The sequence below is a fragment of the Leptinotarsa decemlineata genome, unplaced genomic scaffold (genome assembly GCF_025532065.1).
Source record: "Leptinotarsa decemlineata unplaced genomic scaffold, Ldec_3_MD MMD2_tig00003348_RagTag_RagTag, whole genome shotgun sequence".
Taxonomy (NCBI): Eukaryota; Metazoa; Arthropoda; class Insecta; order Coleoptera; family Chrysomelidae; genus Leptinotarsa; species Leptinotarsa decemlineata.
In genome coordinates, this window is record NW_027412588.1 from 4460931 (window position 1) to 4481007 (window position 20077).

The window sequence follows — 20077 nt, forward strand, 5'->3', positions numbered from 1 at the left end:
CAACAGATTGTTGGTTGATAAGTACCTCCGACTTTATGCCTCCAACTGTCAACTACGAACTGCCTTATAAAGTACTGTTCTCGAGTAGAGAGGACTGGATTCTCCAGGAGAACGAAATATTAAGAACAGTTAGTTGTTGTTCACAGATGGACCAGATGGATGGTTATGCTGCAGGTGTTTTCAGTCGCAGACCAAGGACAGAGATAACTACCTGCTTAGGAATCTATGCAACTGTATTTTAAGCGAAAATTTACGCTATTAAATTGTGTGCGGAGAGATTGGAAGAACCCAACCTCATACACAAGTCAATAAAAATATTCTCGGACAGTCAAGCGGCGTTGGAAGCTCTTGGCTCCTACCGAGCAACGTCTAAATTGGTCGCAAATTGCCAATTGTCTCTGGTCTGGATTCCTGGCCATACTGGCCTGGAAGGCGATGAGGCTGCTGACTTCTTTGCAAAAGAGGGTGCTGCAAGTAGTTTCATCGAACCAGAACCTGTCATTGGCATCGCCTTAGGCTTTGCCAAACAAAGATTGAACACGTGAATGGCAACAGGATTTATGAACTTCTGGCTGAATCTCCAGGATTGGCTCACTTCAAGGCGTTTATTCACCCTTCGAAGCTTGATACCAAACAGTTGTTGGACATTGACATTTGAATCATCATATGCAGAGACTCGGACTGTTGGAAGACAGTGTGTGTGTCACCTCTGTTTGAAAAATGATGAAACAGTAGAGCATATACTTTGTGCCTGCCCTCACTGGGTACTGAATCAGGTTTTCAGAGTTTGGTAGAGACTTACTCTTACCATCTGACCTAAAAGACCTCTCACCATACAAACTAATCGTCTTCGATTAAGAGCTGGGTATAGTTGGTCGAGTGTGAAAAGGTTTGAGCTACAATAAACCCTTGCGGGTTGCAGTGGAGAGTCGAATAGACCTACTCACTTTGGACCTAACCTAACCTTACCCTATCTTGTGAACGATAAGAGCTACGGAAGGAAGTAATAATGACAAAGTTGTAGGAATATTATTTTACTAACAAGAAAATTCCAGAGCACCAAATTGGCTAACATGGATATTTCTCAAGATAAAGGTTTTTTGATTTGAGGTATTATGGAATTCTCATGTATTATTGAATTCAATTGTTTAAATTGTTATTTTTTTATTTTCTATTGGGATTTTTTTACGTGGAAATGAATGGCTATTTGACAAATATCTTTGCCAGAATAAAACTGTCATCATAAGAAAATGAAACAATTCACTCAATGATGGTTTAAATGAATAATAATTATGAAAGTGATCGAATCAAAGTAAATGTTCTACCTAAAAACACAAATACAACATTTTGGGAATTTTTTGATTTTGTACACAATGGATATTGTGAGGGATGATTTTGTACTCCATTCTAAGTTAAGGCTTCATTAAATTTATAAGTAAGAGGGACACCTCGTTCAACTTTTTGAACGTGTTAAGACGTTTTTGGTAATCAGGATTTGAATGCCATGCGTGTAGTTCAGTATTTAAAAAACATAAGGAAAGTTAAACTGTTTGAAAGTGTACGATGAATTTGGAGTCAAAAAATTCTCCTTAATTTCTTGAAAGCTACATTACTATTCATTATTTCAGCAATTTTCAATGTTTCTTCTGGTAACACCGTATCATCGAAGAGAGCCAAGCAAATACCATATAGTTTCTCAAGTTCTGCATTGGCAATTTCTGCATTAATTTTTCGACTGCTCATCGTTTTGAGGTTCAACTCAGTACACCTCAAACTTCAGTGTTCAAGAACTCTTTCATGTGGAAAACTGCGTTTATATGGAATAAACTTCTTGATGAAATTTTTCCAAACAGATTTGATCTCCAGCGATTTAAATCCAATGTGAATCGCTACTTTCGCACAGGCATCGCTTTGAGGATTTTCCTGTAGTGCTTGTGTTTTGTCTATTGAAAAAATATTTGTCTAGAATCGAAATTGAATATGAGCGCTCAGGTATCATGTAAAAAAGTCAAAGGCAATTGAAAAGCTGAGGAGGTCAATGTGAAGAACATAAGGATCCCGGTACCAACAGAATGACTATCAATCAAGAAACGAAGGGAACTTGAATAAGAATTTGATCAAACAAAATATAAAAAAATACCACATTGATCTCAGTACTTTCACATCAATATTTTTTATGTAGCTTTTCTCATCCACGGGGTAGGTTTAGTGATCTGTACCATACCGCCAGTTCGAGTTACGATAACGCCGCAATGGAAACTTCTATAGAATATTCAATTCTGAAGATTCCTATCATTGACCAAGATTATACCACATAATGCCTCTGAACTGTAGGAAAAAGATAAAAGTTTATGTGTATTCCAACGGAAAATCGTAGTAGTAGTCAAAGTATTCTCGAAAATTTTCAAAGATTATGTCCCTAGGGTCTCGAGCTTTTTGGTTATTGAGTGTGCAAATTCATCATTTTCAAAATTTTGCAAAGCAGATAACTTGAGCGTATAATGATTTGATGAAATTCCGACACCACAGGCTGAATGATTCCATCTTCAGTGATTATACTGAAGAATATGCATGAAATCATTTTTTTCTATTTTGATCCATTCAGCTTGTTGTACGAGGGATGTATGTTTAGATTATTTGCAGAAGAAGGAAACGATATGAACTAATGTAAATTACTTTCGAAATCCAAATTTTTAGACTTACTTGACAGCTATTGTAGTGAAACGCGTATTCAAAATATTATTGAATTTTGTAATTATTATCATGAATAGGACAGGTGCATATAATTGCTGTATCACTTTCAAACGCTGTCTAGCCTTCTGTTTCATCATTTTTATTTTATGCATCGGGGGAAATACCTATTGAAATTCTGTCCTTAAGAAATGAGATTAACTCTGGCATCTCCAACGAATCAAGCGGATAAATGGTATTATGTGTGCAAAATACTCAATTCTGACGTTGGAATTACAGTATCTGATGTTATCCTCTCCAAGATTCTTTCAAATAAAAAAATGTGATGTTTCTAATGAACACAATAAGGAGCCATCTCATGAGGTCACGGCTTCAGCGTTCTTGAGAGATAAGATTCAAAACTAGAACTACTGATTCAATTTTGGTACTAGACAAATCTCAGGTTCGGGTTTTGGAGTTCGATGTTTCACCATCATCTCTGATGATAGGTGTGACGTTAACCTGTTAGGTTTCACTCACTCAATCAACCGCTGTGTGAATCCGTGGTTTGAACCGCAAGGCTTAACGATCGATTTTCAGTTCCTATTATCGTCCAACACTTGTTGGGAATCACACGTTGAAAGGTAAGACCCCGTTAGTACTTAGCTCGCACAAGTTTCGACTTTTGAGAGTTGTCGTTCGTAGAGGGCGATAGCTGGTTAACGGAAAAAACAGATTTTTTAAAAGACGTTATCAAAACGTTTTGCTGTTCTTCGTGATATGTAACTGGAACTATACAAATCAAAATATTCCTCGCTTACATCGCGTAGAACACTCACATAGCAGTGCCAAACATATTACAGAAATCATGTCTTACCTTATCATTCAAGAAGCCTTAGCCTTTTCTCGTTTGGAAAATCTGAAACAAATAAAACATTAAAAGTTGCTTTCAAATGCTATAGTAAGAAAGGTGTTTTGAAATTTTGATTCCAAGATGAGATAGTGTTCCCAGAAAATCATCAACAAATTGAAATCATACCTGAAATACCTCATCTCCTCTCCTTTACTTGAATATTATCATAAATTTTCAATACTAAACTTTTTATTGTGGCCATCACTGTTATACTCATTTCAGTCGACTGACCTAGATTGATTACCTTCAAAATTTCTCCTAGTATCGACAATATCATAAATTTTTTTTCAAAGAAATACTGGCGTTACCTTCAGACATTACCACTAGTATGCTCTACTCTTCTTCAAAAGTGAAAGGACTAGGTCTGTTTAGAGCATCATGGAAGCGTTTCTTCGAAGTTTCGATAAACTGAGAAACTTAAATCTGAACAGAATGTGCTACTACAAAAAATGAGATCCTTCGATGTGGAAGCTAACACAAGTTCGACAAACCTGAATATAGTTATTAACAAACACAAATGAACCTATTCTAGGAAAACTGGAAAAATTTGAAAATGAAAGAAAGAGGTGTGGAACTTTACGATCAGTATACTCCAGCAAATTCTTGGATGAAGGGCCTGACGACATCTGAGTGGAAGAGGTTATTGAAATGACAGGATATGTAGTGAACTTAAGAGGAATACCAGGTAGATTCAAAGATGGAACTCAGTGCAGACACTGTACTGAGACTGAAACCCTTCCTCACGTCTTGAGATCTTGTCCATTTCACGTGGAAGTCAACTGTACAGCTTCCAATGGTAGCATTAGAAGAATTGAAATTACAGCAAAAGACAGAAAGAAGGATACTGCATTTATATTGGATCCAACAATAAGACTCGAAGTAAGTAGTTCTCAACCTGCTGAATTGAAATAGGAAAAAAAGAAATCTATAAACCAACCATTAAATTTTTAAACGAAAAATATAAAATTAATGATGAAATACCAAGGAACAATTTCCAAATTTTTTGTTAATTTTGCCAAAAGCTTCAAAATTTATATGAAAACTGTAAAATTTATCTATCTCGAAGCCTTGAAATATTTATTCACATTAAGTGGTTATTTTTTATTATTGTTATAGTTATTCTAGTATTTCTTGTTTTTTACAAACCACATGTTATTGGAAATTTCCAATAACATATACATGAAAAATGAGCTTGAATGAAGTTATGAAATGGTCACGGTATGCACTATCAAAAATGAAAAAGAATCACTTCAAATGTAGAAAGCCTTTTCCATTATCTACTGAGCAATTCCATTCATATTGAAAAAATTCACACTATCATTTTTAGAGGGTTGAAGGTTTTACAATAGTTCTTAGGTTGAAACTTTTCCTTTTTACCTTAAAGTTTGACGTGTGTTTGGACATTTACGAAATTTTTTCCCTGACAGTTCTGTCCTTTTCGATGACTCAAAGTGAGTACAGTATATTTTAATCGGACTACTACCTTAAATGTTATAAACCTTTATAGATCAAAAGTGCAATTTCACATAAACTAATTTACTTTTCGAGCCATGTTGAACCAACCAATATTTTAAAAGTTTTGAACATTTCAGTTCAACAAAAAAGGGTTTTTTTTTGCAAACACCTCAAAAACTATTTCAGATATTCAAAATTTAAAGAAAAATCTTCAAGCGCAAGGTTCACCATTTTTCAAAATGATCATTTCCACTGCTGAAAAAAAATGGTTCCTTAAGACAAATATTCATTATCAATGTCTTATGAAACATGTAATTTTTTCTCAAATTTTTTGTACAGTGTTTATGAAAAATCAGAATTAGAAAAAAAATTGTAAGTATACAATGAATATAACACATCATTTATAATATTTATTCTAATCGTATGATATTATTTTTGATTTATCACTAGTTAGAGTGCATTTACTGAAAAATGATAATATAATAGTAAATATGGATAATAATTGAGTGCACAGTGAACGTTATCGATATTAATAATGTTGATGCAATTGTTAAGTTCTATAGCCCACATTACCACTTCCGTTGCTGAGGAAAATTTGGGTTGCTATATACATTTTTCAATTTGTCTAGTTGAAAATCTTCATTTTTCATTCATCTATCTATCTTGAGAGCAAATCGTTTGTAGAAGAGACTCAAGAAGAGATTTTTCTGTGCTTACGCAGGATATGATTTGTTGCCTTCAAAACCCAGATAACCGTATAAAATATGTTATAGGATTTATATGAATAAACGTAATAATGATAATATTGGACCATTTTCTGAAAACGTTTTACTGGCATAATTTGCAAAATTAGCCATGAAATTGAAATCTTCGACTTCATGATTTATATATTATATGTTGAAGACAACACTATATAATAATAATACTAAAGATATATTCGAATATTTCGAACTGCGAGCCTTATTGAAGCGTGAATCAGATGGTTACCGTTCCAAAAAATCATGAGTACTATATAAGGATAAGAATTAGTAACGATAAATTTCAAAATTTATTATTAAGTAAACAACTTTTTTAGGTTGCTTTAATTTTTGGCATAGCGAGAGCATGTAGAAGTGATGAGCTATACCGAATGGAAAAAATATAAAATGGAAGAAATTGAGAAAAAATATTTTTTACTTATCCTGACACGAAGAAAAAACAATAACGATAATTTATTGTAGTAGAACATTCAAGCTTCCACAGAAAAAAATGAAGATTGCAGATCATCAGACTGGTCAGGATCATCAGGCATGCACAACGCCAGAAGAAATCGCAACATCTTTAAAATTAAAAACCCACAAGAATTTACTTGGCATTGTTTCCGCAGAAGTTTTGCTACAATTTTAGTGGACAGCAGATATAAACCCTTTAAAAAAGAATGGGGGTTGGATATAATCAACAAGAGACGAAGGTTATATTGGAGACTGTAGCTGCAGAAAAAAATATTACTGAAAGACTTTCCTTGGATCCCATAAAACAAAATATTGTCAATTGCAACAGTTCTTCACAAATGAAAAAAATAATTATAGTTTTATTATGGAGGACAGAACGGATTATCGAGCCAGTGTATAATTGCACATTACTATAAATATTCACAAAAATCAACAATATTATATATAATTTCATCTACTTACTATTTGTTATGTTCTGTTATGTTTGTAATGTTTTGTGTTTTGTTGTGTTTTCATTTAATTATTAATGTTACATTTCAAATTATAATAAAATTCTGAATGTTGTCGTCCTTTTTGTATTTTTGTCGTTTCATGCATTGAAAAAATTATTAATTTTCAATTCCTAGGCATTGAAAATTTCACTTCTATTGTGAATCCAAATGTTTACCGCTGTTGTATTGCGAGTCCAAATACTCACAGAAGTTGTATTTTTATTATATAAATCCAGTATTCTATATTAAGCTGTGTTTTTGTAGTGACTAACCACTGCTCGGGTTATAGTTTTTTATTTGGGAATCAACTGAATTTTTATCACAATTCAACATGCAAATGAACTTAATCAAATGAAAATAAATGAACGAAACACAAAAGTAATGATGAGTATTCTTCTTCCGCTACATCTATGATCTATCTATAAATGCCACTTAAATGGTCGGTTAACGCCAACTGGGGGGTAAAATATTTCATTTATAATGAGTTATTATGCAGTACCAATTTTTTTTAAAGCGATTTTCCAAAAAGTTTTATTTGATTATCAGATTGAATCATCATAAAATGGCTTTGAGAAAAAAAATCCAGGTGAAAATTTAAAAATTTATAAAGGTTATTATGTAACGAAAGTATAATTGGGAGGAAAATTCACATAGATATTTTTTCCAGCATATTATTGTTTATTCATTTCTTCACCCACCATCTATTTTTTAATTCCTCTACGTCCATATTAACGGGATAAAATTTATTTGTTATTGAACCGGGTGTCGCCGAACCACCCGTTTTTTCACATATTTTCACTGCTCAATTGAAACTAAAAACATAGGCGCTAATATACACTACAGGTGGAAATTTATCAGTAAATTTTGTGCTAAATGAAGATCTTATTTTCAATTTTGAATATTTGCAATATTTTCTGAGATATTTGCAGGAGAAAAACATTTTTTTGAACTATATTGTTAACTTTCAAATTGGTTGTTAGCGCACTTGGCTCAATCATATGAATGAAGGTGAACTGAAATTTTATTAGGCAAATGTAAGCGTCTTTTAATACAATGCAGACATACGAAAGAAATGAGAGTGGGGTTCAAATCCCTGTTAGATCACATTTTTTCAAATCAGTTTTTTCCATATGTCTGCTTACCGCAAATTTGATCTTTAACGGAATGTTTCTTACGGTACATCAAAAAACCATACGAGTAAACTATTAATAGCTCATGTTCTGCGCCCGATTATTTCCAACGGATGAAATTCAATATTAAACGTGATGATGTATTTGCCGAGCAAACATTCGTACGAGATTTCTATTCTGACAAACGGATGAAATTTGAGTCCTGCGTTGAAAATAATACAGTACAAAGAATTCATGTTCTATTTACTGTCAGGAATAAGTAAATCTATGGTTACTGTGCCTTTTAGATGCCGACCTTTACCATTCAGTTGTTTTTAGTTCAAGGTTTCCATTTATGTGGAATTTTCTGCAAATTGCTGCTAGCAGCGGACAGTCGATGAGGATATGTACTGTAAGTGGGACAGGAGGAGAATATGATAAAAATCAAAGGAAAAATAATTTACAAGCGATCTAAGTTCGGAAAGTGTGAGGGGTGAGTTTTTAAGGGAAAAAAATGGTTTATCTCGATTTCCAGAAAAACTACGAGTCCTATGAAAAAAAAAAGGTAAATGGTAAAGTTGTAGGTAATAAAAAGATCTAAAACTTCTGTATCTACAATTTTTTCACATAACCTCAAAAGTTATGTGAGAAATTCAAATAATCAAGTTTTTCTTTTTTTATTTTTCTTTTTCAAAAAAAAATGTTTTCTACGAAATTTGGTGAAAACTTACCTTTTTATGTCCCAAATTCACTGTAATTTATGTGATTTGAAATATGTATTTTTTTACCTTATTTTGACTTAATATCAAAAAAGGATCCTAATTTTCAATCGAAAATTCTCTCGTAAATATCAGCTTTTTTCAAAAAGTCGGTGTGCTTTCTGTTCGTTGAAATTTCTACTTTCTGATGGTGTAATAAAATATACATTACTACAGTAAATGTTCTCAGAAAATGCAAAAAATCGAAAAAAACTCGAATTCGAATTTTTTAAAATCATTATGTACAATCTCATAAGAAAATGTCATTGCTGCAATTTTATTCAGTTGAAAAGTTTATTCATTGAATTCTAATTACATTCATGTCACAGAAAATCTCATAAAATATAAATATACATGTAAATCGTACTACTGAATTTAGATACTTCATTCTGATTACGTTATTAATTATGATATTTCTAAAAACGTTAATCTTGTTATTTATAAATACCTTATCTTGATTTTCAGTCACTTATCCATTAGTTTTTGTTTCTTTGAAGACATTTCTTTATCGTTAGATTCGACAAACCTTTTCAATTCTAGTTGATCTTCGAAATCTTCAAAACCATCACCTTCTTCGTCTTCAATATTATATCCAGTCAGCATTGATTCTTCACCTACAATTTCATCTGAATGGTTAACTTCCTCGTAGATTTTTTCTTCCATATTGGAGCAATTTTCAGAACATAAAATGGTATATTTTCACCAAATTTCGTAGATTTTTTTTTAAAAGATAAAAATAAAAAACTGAAAACTTGGTTGCCTGTAATTTATTTTTCCTTTAATTTTTATTATATTACCTTTTCCTTTTCTAATGGTTTTCATCCTACTTATATATTTTTTCACTTTTCACCTAATAGACAAGGGCTTCAGCCCTGGGAAACCATCAGATATCCGTGAGTTACCCGGGTATGTCCTATTCTTAATGTGCGAACAATCATCTTTTCACCTCTTATAAGATTAGATAATTGTAACGAAGCCACTGTTGGCCGAATCTCATACAGTTTGGTATGATTCTGATTTCACTGGACTTGCCAAGTTATTTGGATATAATTGTTTTGAAAAACCACTCAATTCAAAAGGTTTCGGGAATACTCCTAAAGGAGTAAGTTGACTAGAAGTAGCATGGAAGCCAATGAGTCTGTGCAGATTGCAATGTCCCGATTTTCCGGAGTGATTGAAATTAGACTTCGACCAATAGCACCGGAGTGTACTGTGGCAAAATATATATCTCTCTCTTTCAATTCAACCCCTCCGCTGGTATAAGTGACTGAGCAGCTAACACACAGAACACTTTCTAGGTCCGAAAGAGTGAAGATATCCCTGTACGCCGATGACACGGCTCTTCTCTCATCTTCCATGGGACGAGAGCTCGGCGTCGTCTATATGCAACGAGCATTGGACGACCTCGAGCGCTGGTACCTCGATTGGAAGATCCGAGTAAACCCGGAAAAGACTCAGGCGATAACCATGGGAAGATTACTATCTTCTCCGGCCAGAAAAGTGAGAATCTCTGGAAGGGAGATTGACTGGCAAGCGCGGGTAAAGTACCTCGGCCTTCTAATAGACCGTAGGCTCACTTGGAACCCGCACATTATGTACGTTAAATCTAAGGTCGAGGGTCGGATAGCCAGTCTGTACCCTCTGATCAATAGAAAGTCAAAAATGAGCTTAAGAAACAAAATTACGATCTACAACACGATGTTCAAGCCTGTCATCATGTACGCTTCAGTTAGTTAGGGAAGCCACAGATTATGCTGTAGACGACCCCTCCCGATATAGAAGGCCCCGACACTCTGTCGAATGAGGCCCTCATGTCCCCCGTTAAAGGATGGATAACTTTTTCATCCATCCCACCCCAGCCAGGTAGGGGTATCCCGTGAAGGGCGGCACTGATGTCTAAGGACTTCATGCCGTCATCTATCAGTCGTGTACCCATTGGTCCCTCTCAAGGCCAATGATCAGTCAAAAGGGTAGGGGAGCTGGTCTCCAAACCTGGATGAATTCAGGATGACTCGTCACACAGAACACTTTCAGAAAAATCGGTGAACGAAATGTTATCAAACGAGTTGAATTGTGTCTGGAGAGGACTATTGGTATCCTGTTTTCGATATAATATGAGTGAGAGGTTGAAATTTGGCAGCGATTTGCTTCAAGGAGGTAAAGAGGACAATGAGAAATGGTTGGTTGCATGAATATCAATATCACACAGTGAAGGTTGAACAATATTCGAAGAATATTGTAGTCTATGAGTGTCTGCCCTCATAAGGCTCAGCGGAATAAGTGAGTAGCAATTGTTATCTTCGCAGCCATAGCGGAATGTCATTGACTTCCAGAGATAAACTTTCAAGACAATTTCTCAGAGTGGTATTCTAGATTGTGTCAAGGGTTTTTAGGTCAAAAACCATAAACTATTCGAGACCCCATGAGTGATCTCTGCAAGTCATCTTCTGCAACCTATTGTTTATGTGATGTTTTTAGGAGATTGATTCTCATCAAATCGAAAGATCAATATTGTTTAGTGATACCTTTGGATTCTAGTTGCTAGTTGTTCTTATTGTGATTTGATGACCTTTCATTTTTGAGCACATAATTTGAAGCCAACTTAGTATAACCAATGGGAGAGCTGACCTACAGCAGTCTGTAATAACCCATTATAAAATATCAAAACGTAAAATTTGGTGTCACAGAGGTGTCTTTCGACTATTCTACTCATTTTAAATTGATATATAGAAACATTATTGAACTGATTTCATTAAACTTGTATCAATTATTGGATTATGATTCTGGAAATAATTTGGAACAATTGAGTGTGCACTATCAGTAATTTTGCTATTATTGGAAACACAAAATTGTTCATATGGCAAACGTAGCATTCATCACGCTTATTGCAAAAAAAGCAAACATCATTTGAGTATGCCAGTTTTGACTCAATAACTGAAATGCATTTCATTCTAAAGAAGAACTTTGTACTTTTCTCTGGTAGAAAATGAACGTTGAGCAAGTGTATTTCCGTTCCATCCTAAATGAATCACAACTGGCGCTGTTAGAGACAATCATCAAGTTCTCTTGGTTTTCATTTGCTTGTCAATAAACAGAGCAGCACAGTAAAAAGTTAACACTTTGGGGGAGAAATGAAATTATGCCGTGTCACACTGCGATAGGCCGCTCCGCTTTCTCTGCTGAAGCGCTGTGTTGTTCAAACCCCCGAAACACGTCAAATTTTAATCATAATTTGACATACTTCAACGAAAAAATGCAACCCCTACCTTCCACCCCCGTCGAATGACAGGTACAACCCCCAATTTTCGAAATGGGAAGTATAGGCTCGTGATGTATCGTTTGAAAGGTCTCTTCATTCTCTATTCAAAAATGTTATCGCTTCCAAGTTTATTGTAACAATCAAGATACAATTAAATAAAATCATGTGGTTACCGAAATTCGATAAAATACACTCAAAACTTATTGCAATATATTCAAAACTTATTTCATGTTGAGATATTGATTATAAGAAACTAAGCAAAAACCATAGCAATGTTCTTTTTAGATGGTATCCTTTAAAAAACTGAATGGCGGTAATTATGTTGGCACTACTTCAAAACGATGTTATTTCAAATTTAGCAAATATATATCCTGATACAGGAAACCCTTAAGTTCCAGTGAATACCTACGATATGGTTTCAGCAGGATGGAACACAAAGCACCTCCACATCACAAAGTTAATGTCCGGCAATACAATATTTCCCAATCGGTGGATAGGGAGGCGAGGATCGATTGAATGGCCAGCGCGATCACCTGATCTTTCATCATTAGATTTATTTTTATGGGTATATGTGAAGAGCAATGTGTACAAAACTAAAGTAGTGTTACAAAAAGACTTCTGGCGCCATGCTGGCATGTATTCACATTTGACAGATGCAGTCCTATGAGTCTAGTGTTTACAGTGTCCTTCTTCAACCAATAGATAGTTTAGCTAGTGACTCACAGATGACTCTGTGTATAAATGAATCTCTCAATATACGCAAAGCCACGTAAATTTGTGCATCTATTACGTCACACGCGCCTCTCGCTCTTACACACACACACACACACACACATCTTTACATGAAATATTAATTATTTCCCAAATCTAAGTATATTTTCATATCTTCAATTTGATAATGACGAATAAAATCTACGGAAATAAAAAAAAATGCTGTCAAGTATAATGAATGAGTCAATTTCGGTCCCGACAAAACTAACACTATAAATACCCAACATTCGGAGTTAACTTCAATATCTTACGATGGTGTAGAGGCTAAGGACAATGTCTACGGCGCGGACGACCCAGGTTCGAATCTCATAAATATAAACTTTTTTTATTTAAAATCACGTGACTGAAGGGGACCGAGGGAGCTGATAGGTTAGGTGGAGTACCAAGGGGGCCGAGGGGTGAGGAAGAGTCGCAAGAGGGCCTGAGCGGTGATGTGGAGTACTAAGGGGGCCGTGAATGCTTGAATCGCTACGAAACTCGTTCCATTCTGCGTCGATGACGTCACACGTTTCCCCCACTCCTGTTTGAACCAAAAATTGCAGAAAGTTTAGCTCCATAAGAAAATACATGGGATTTTGCGCCAGAAGTCTCTTTGTTACACTACTAACTAAACCTTCATATTTGAATGACTTAAAATAACGAATAACGCTTGCGATTAGGTCGGTCACGCCTGATATGTTGAATAATGTTAGAAGACAGACAACTAGACATAAAGTGTTAGCATAAGGAAGTTCCATGTTTTTATCTTTCTGAACGATTTTTTGTAGAGGTGCGTGTTACTTTCTGGTGCACTTTTCATTGATGAATGAGTGGGTTGGCCCTATTCATTCACCATTCAGGTATCCTGATCTTGTTGGGAAGTGTTCTAGCATAACTGACACAAAAATATATTGAAAGAAAGCTTGAGTTTTCAATGTACAAAAGTAGAAAACGCCATTGGTTGAAATATATTTTTCAGTTGGTATAAGAAAACATTACATACAGGATTTTTCAATAGAAAAAAAAAGGTATTCGCAACTCAATTATTTTTCTTCGTTTACACCTACACTTTAATGAGTATAAAATAACAAACACTTTAACATTATATGGGTTTCTGTACCACAAAGACTAGTTCAATCCCAACCTTTAATTTCTCCAGTAGTTCGTCTATTCCAACCAACTTTATAACTTCACCACACTCATATTTGCAATGAAATCATTCGACATAAAATGCTCCAATAAGTCAAACAAGGGTGGACATTTTGACAAGAGTATTCGAGCCATTCAATAAATGTACACCCTCCAAAGTTCAATAAAGCATGATGTGTTGACATTCGAACGTTGCGATAACACTAATTCGGCGAGTTGATGTGACAAGTATTCTGAAAATATTTCATGGAGATTTCTCTCTTCCTCTTGTGTGTGATACTCCAAAGACACTTCTCGAACAAACAGTTTTGCGAGCCACAATCACACGATCAGGATATACTTTAATGCGATTAATTTGGTATAGAACGTGCCATTCGAATGTTGGCTCGTTTAGTTTATTGCTTGTCGTTGACCTATTTAAAAAAGGAACGGCGATGATGAAAAGGTGACGACCTCTTTATTTCTCATTTTTGTCTAGTAATAATAATTGATTGCGTGTGAGGTTGAAATTAAAAACGTGACTATTTAATACAGTAGTACTCGGTGACATACAAAACACTCAGCTTTATTGAACCCAAACCAGCTCTGTATATATGTTAGAAGGAATATTTTTGTTTATTTTTTTTCAATTTTCGTTTAACGATAAGAAGTAATGGGAATACAGTTGTAGACGATTGCATTTGCCACAAAGAGTGTCTAAAATTTTGTGTAGGGATACAGAAGAAAGCTTATAAGTCCCAGTAAAATCACTATCCCCACTTTTTTGTATCAAGTCACAGAGCGCATGATCGAATCATGAAATTTTTCATGTAATTTGCCGCTTTTGGCAACATTTATAAATATAATTTTTTTCTTTCGTGCATATTACATTAATATTTATAGTTTGAGTATTATAATTGTGATATGGGCATTGATGAATTTGATAATTATTTTTTACTATGTTACTTTCTGTATGCAATATTATGCCACATACAAGGTTTGCAACATCGATTGTTGTTTCATGGACTCAAAAAATATTTCATTGTGAGGGTTAAAATTAGTGGCAACGTATGATAGTTTTCTCAGAATTCTTCTGGGTCTACTCGGCCGTAAATGTGTTCTCGCACCTCTCTCTCTCTCTCTTTTGCCCCTACAGTAATATACGAAACGTAACTCTCATTTTCTATCTTCACTAACTTATACCTCGCTCTAAACTTCTGTTCGCTTCGTCCGATCACACTTTTGGGCAGGGTAACCACCTGCAGGCAAATCTGGCATCTATTTGTGCAATGTTTTTCAAGGAAAACACTTGCAGTGGGTTCTGGTAGAAAAGCAATAAGTATTATTCAGTTGAGAATAACCACCTGCGTACGTGTATGTTTCAATGCTGTTACATCTCAGAACAACCGGCTGGACAACCAAATCAATTATTTTCATATATTATAATTCATTATATTTTAATTCATTATAAACTCTCCGACACGATTTCATACGTTTTATATCATATACAGTTATTGCATTTTCATCAAGTTCTGAGCTATGTTTGAAGTTTCAAGTTAAGCTCCTCGATAATCTATTTTCAAATCGATTGCGAAATTTGAACCAAACAGACAATGAGCGAGTAAAAACATGGAACAATTTGAATAAAACATTCAAAGCGTTTCATAATTTCTACATTACATGAAAGTTATTTTACTGTCGAGCAGTTTATATCAATTACTTGTTGAGCAGTGTACAAAATGTCAAAAGCTAACAAATCCGCTCGTGATACGAAATTATGGATGTGCAGTGGTACTAAAAAAATGAAACTATGAGACACAAACATCAAAGGTTCCGATAAGAGTAACACTACTGGTGTAAGCAATTCTGTAATACAGTGCGAAAACCCATTGCACTTTTTTTTCCAAGATGGCGGCCCAGGGCAAGGGTTGCGACCTCACAAACTTGAACTTCAACTCATACTAGCCCCACAACACATTAAAAAAATAAAATTGCATCCTCTGAAAGACGGAACCCTAAATGTAACTTTTCAATGGACGCATTCTCATTCCAGGTCAAAGTAATTGCTTAATCTATGAGTACAAATCAACGTTAAAAAATAGTACAAGATAAATGCCGAATATGATACCAGATACCAAAATCGAAAACTCAGGATAATATTTGGCTCCAAAGCATGAAGAAACAACTACTTACATACAGGAAAATTGAGATTGAGATAAAAAAGTCAGGATGTCGAACAACTTTTTTCCAAAGTTTGAAAATACAAAGTGATAGTCGCCATTAATAGTTCTAGGAGAGTTTAGTTGGGTTCATTCATTGGTGAACAAAATAAAGCTGTACCAAAAACTTCGAAGAAAAATTTTGGAAGCAACTTCAGTAGCAATCCATTATATACAGCATTGTGATTTAAATCTGACTGATTGCAACTACAAGATTTTGAATTATAATTAAAAAAAGATGAAGAAAGCTAACTAATTTCAATTTCAAATAGCTAGCTAATTATATTTGGGAACAATCTCTACCTTCTGCATTGGAAAGAAAAAAATGAAAAGTATGGAAATATCATTCAGTTTTTTAAAATCTTTATAATGTACCTAAACTTTCATTTATATGCATTCCACACTGGCAATAAAATTTCCCTGGAGCATAAAATTCCAGACTGTTCTGCATAAAGATCTTATATTTATTGCATAATGAAGGTTGAGAAATGTGGTTTCCTTATTGAAGTTGCAACTTCTTGGCAAGCAAGGAATATCTTAAATCCCTTTCATTGGCTTTTGTTTCATTATTCCAGACATTTATGAATGGATGAATGGAGCAGGTAAGATGAAAATGTCTGCATAGTTAATTGATGAATGTATAAATTCTCCGTGCCATTAAAGTTTTAGAAGAAATAAAGAACAAGTTGAAACTGATTGGGAACAATCGAAGATATAAATTAAGCGAAACAAAAAATATCCTATATAAATTGATTCTCTCATTAAATAGCACACATTCGATAATAGTATATTACGTACCGAGTAGGATAAGAAGCCAATTACCCACGAGCGAAAAATTGTGAGCACGAGGCGTTAGCAGAGTGCGATAATTCGCGAGTGAACGTAATTGGCCTTATCCTCGAGGTGCGTACTATACTTTTTCTAAGACTGACCGAAAAAAGAATTGGTACAATATATTTGTTGGCTTTGAATAATTAAATCATTCAGTCAGTCAATCAGTCATGAATGATTAAAAAATTGGTGACAATATTTCCTACAAATCATTTCATCAGGGTTTATTTTTGTTATAATTATGTACATTTATAGTTATATTTTACAATAATTCAATGTTTCGAATTTTTGATTTTAGTTAATATGTTCTTTTTATATTGTGTTATTTTTTTCGACATACTCCAGAAATAGCAATAATCCTTGCAACCTTGAAATAAATTTAAATTCTTGTATCATTTCATTTCACCACTACCCTTATATGCAATTTATAAACGTGTTACTGCTAAACTACTCTGGCGAGTACCACTATGATGTCTGATTGTGATATGAGTAGTAATCATGATTGATATTCACTTTGTGGGTGGATAAATACATTTGAGGAGGTTTAAATAATAAAATCATGTCAAATACAAGTGCAAATAGGTATTTTTTGGTCTGTGAAATATTTTCGAATCATTTTGTTATAATTCATAAAATTAACAAAAGTATGCTTTGAAGGCGTCTAGCGAATGAAATATGATTGACTATTGGCTGGTGAGGTTCAATAATTTAGTTTTAACCTTTATGTTGCGTCTCAGTATTTTGAAAATTGTTGCAAAAAGTTCATGAAAAATTAATAGAAGAGAAAAGCGGAGTTGTGTTACCTTCGACAACAAATATTTGCCATCTGGATAGTGTTGTAAATGGAAATATTTCCGTTGGAAATATTGGAAACATTAAAAAATGTTAATAAAATATTAAATTTTTGTTCCAAACAATTCGAATTTGATTTTTATTAAGCCATAGACTCACAATAGAAGAATTTTCAAATATGAAAGATTCATTAGTTTGCAACTAAGTTGCAAAGACATACTGCACAGTATATAGCTGAAGAAATGGGTAAGATAATTGAAAAATACGGATCACATAAATTCTTTGGATACGTATCAGATAATGCAAAAAATATGCAACTTGCTGTAATTGAACTGAAGGAAAAATATGGTAATATTCCATATGATTGTCTTTCCCATGGTCCTAATTTGTTATGAAATGATTTGCTTAAAATTATTACTATATCGACTCTGATTGATAAAGTTACAGATATTGCAAAAGAGATTGAGAATAAACAAGTTTTGTATGAACTTTTGCGGATAAAACAAACAGAAAATAAAAATGTAGAGCCAAATGCAGGTGCCATACTATTGACCGTAAAAACTCATTGGTCTTCAATTCTGAACAGTGTATACAATACTAGGCTCAGTTTACAAGTAGTTGCAGTTAGCCAAGAAGCAACACAAATTATTATTGAAAATGTTAAACAGTGGATATTGAATATGAAATATTTTAGGGTCAAATTTCCAGCCTAACCTATTGGCAAATGGCTGACAGTTGTAGAATTGTTCCCACTTAATGATAAAGAGAATTTTGAATTGCTAGAGTTTCATGACTAAAGAGAAAAGTTTGTTATTAAGCCTATACATTATGCGGCAGAATTACTTAATCCAAAATCACAAGGTTCTGAACTTGATGAAACACAAATTATTGTAGCCATAGAGTGCATAATTAATAAAAGCCAAGCTCAGTATAAACGAGCAAGACATAATAGATGACATAGCAAATTACCGTTGTAAGAGTGGCAATTATTTGGAAACAACTTTATATGAAAAAGTACCTTTGATAACCCACTCTCCTGGTGAAAAGGACTGTGTTCTTTATCTTCACTATCACAAATAGCGACACGAATTTTGATGATGTCAGCATCTTCGGCAGCAACGGAACGCAGTTTTAGCGTTTACAGTCACTTTCATTCGAAAAAGAGAAATAGACTTACTAATGACAGAGCTGCCAAACTACTCTATGTATCCCATAATCAAAATATGCCTAAAAAAAAAATGGAAAAAGGAGATAGGTCAATTTTTATTTTGGAATCTATCGAAGATTTTGAGGCAGTAGACGTACACGATGAAGATGTTGAATGTGATAGCGATGAAGATATGCCTCTGGCTCAACTTCTTCATCAAAAATGAGTTTTTTTTTAATGAGTTTGAAATTATTTTTCTTTGTGTTGGAGTATGTGGTTCTGTTTTTGTTTTTTCGTTTTTTTTTTGAGAAAGTTTGACATTATTTTGATTTTTTTGGGTTTAAATATGAGCATTCTGTGTTTTGGTTTGTATTTTAATGAATAAATATTCTATTTCCTTATATTTTTTCCAATGTTTCCAATATTTCCATATATTTCCAATATTTCAGGAAAATTTTACAACACTACTTCTGGACTTCCTTAATGAAGTGATTTATTTGTTCAGTAGTAAGCGTCGACGATTTTTTCGGTTTATAACAATGAGATTTGCGTTTTATAGAGGCACGTAATTTGGAATATTTGACGATGTCCACATTTTTCTCAATATTCTACTTTTACTTCTCAACATGGAGTAAATTGCCTATAATGACGATGGTTTCCAAGTTTTCGAAAAAAAAACGAGAAGTTATGTTTTTCTTCTCTCTCCAACTCAAACAGTTCTCGAAATTATATTTATATTTTTCTCTTGATTTTGTTGGCAGCAAATTATTCATCGCAATATTTGCTTGTTCGGTAATATCTGGTGGGGTAGCACAAATTTCTTAATCGTTCACTCATTTTGAATTTTTACGAGATACTGAATAACAGCTTATAATTAAAGCAAGTAGTTGTTGATTCACGGATATAACTAGATCCATTACCAACCAACAAACTGTTGAACAATAAATTTACTGAAAATATTATTTTTATTTCGATTTTACAGGGAATTTAGAGAGAAAATTCACTTATTTTGGTTTTTGAACAATTGAGTATATTCATGAGATCACATTTATCAGAGAAAATGTTATCATTTTTTAAAATTTCTCACGGAAGCCATTACCTACCTGTTGTCAAACACGTAATGATTAGTTTAAAATGGAGGGGGGTAGAAAACATTTATTTGTGAGTTGAGAAATAAAAATGCGAATATCCTTTCATGGCAGTGAAGATGTTTTGATATGGAAGAAGATTCCTTTCCATTAGATTATCAGCAGTCGAAGAGTGTTTTTATGTAAAGTATTTCGGAACTTGACATCTGAGATAAGGGAAATGTTTAATCGTCTGTAATATAAACGGTGAATATGC

At 33.8% G+C, this 20077-nt stretch overlaps 1 protein-coding gene across 1 annotated transcript in view; it reads right to left on the bottom strand.

Moving 5' to 3' along the window:
• Dg (Dystroglycan) overlaps nt 1–20077 on the bottom strand; it is a gene marked incomplete at its 5' end in the record, with an annotated part of 473071 nt that overhangs the window by 238228 nt on the left and 214766 nt on the right. The window contains 1 exon segment of the mRNA XM_074178137.1: nt 3548–3589.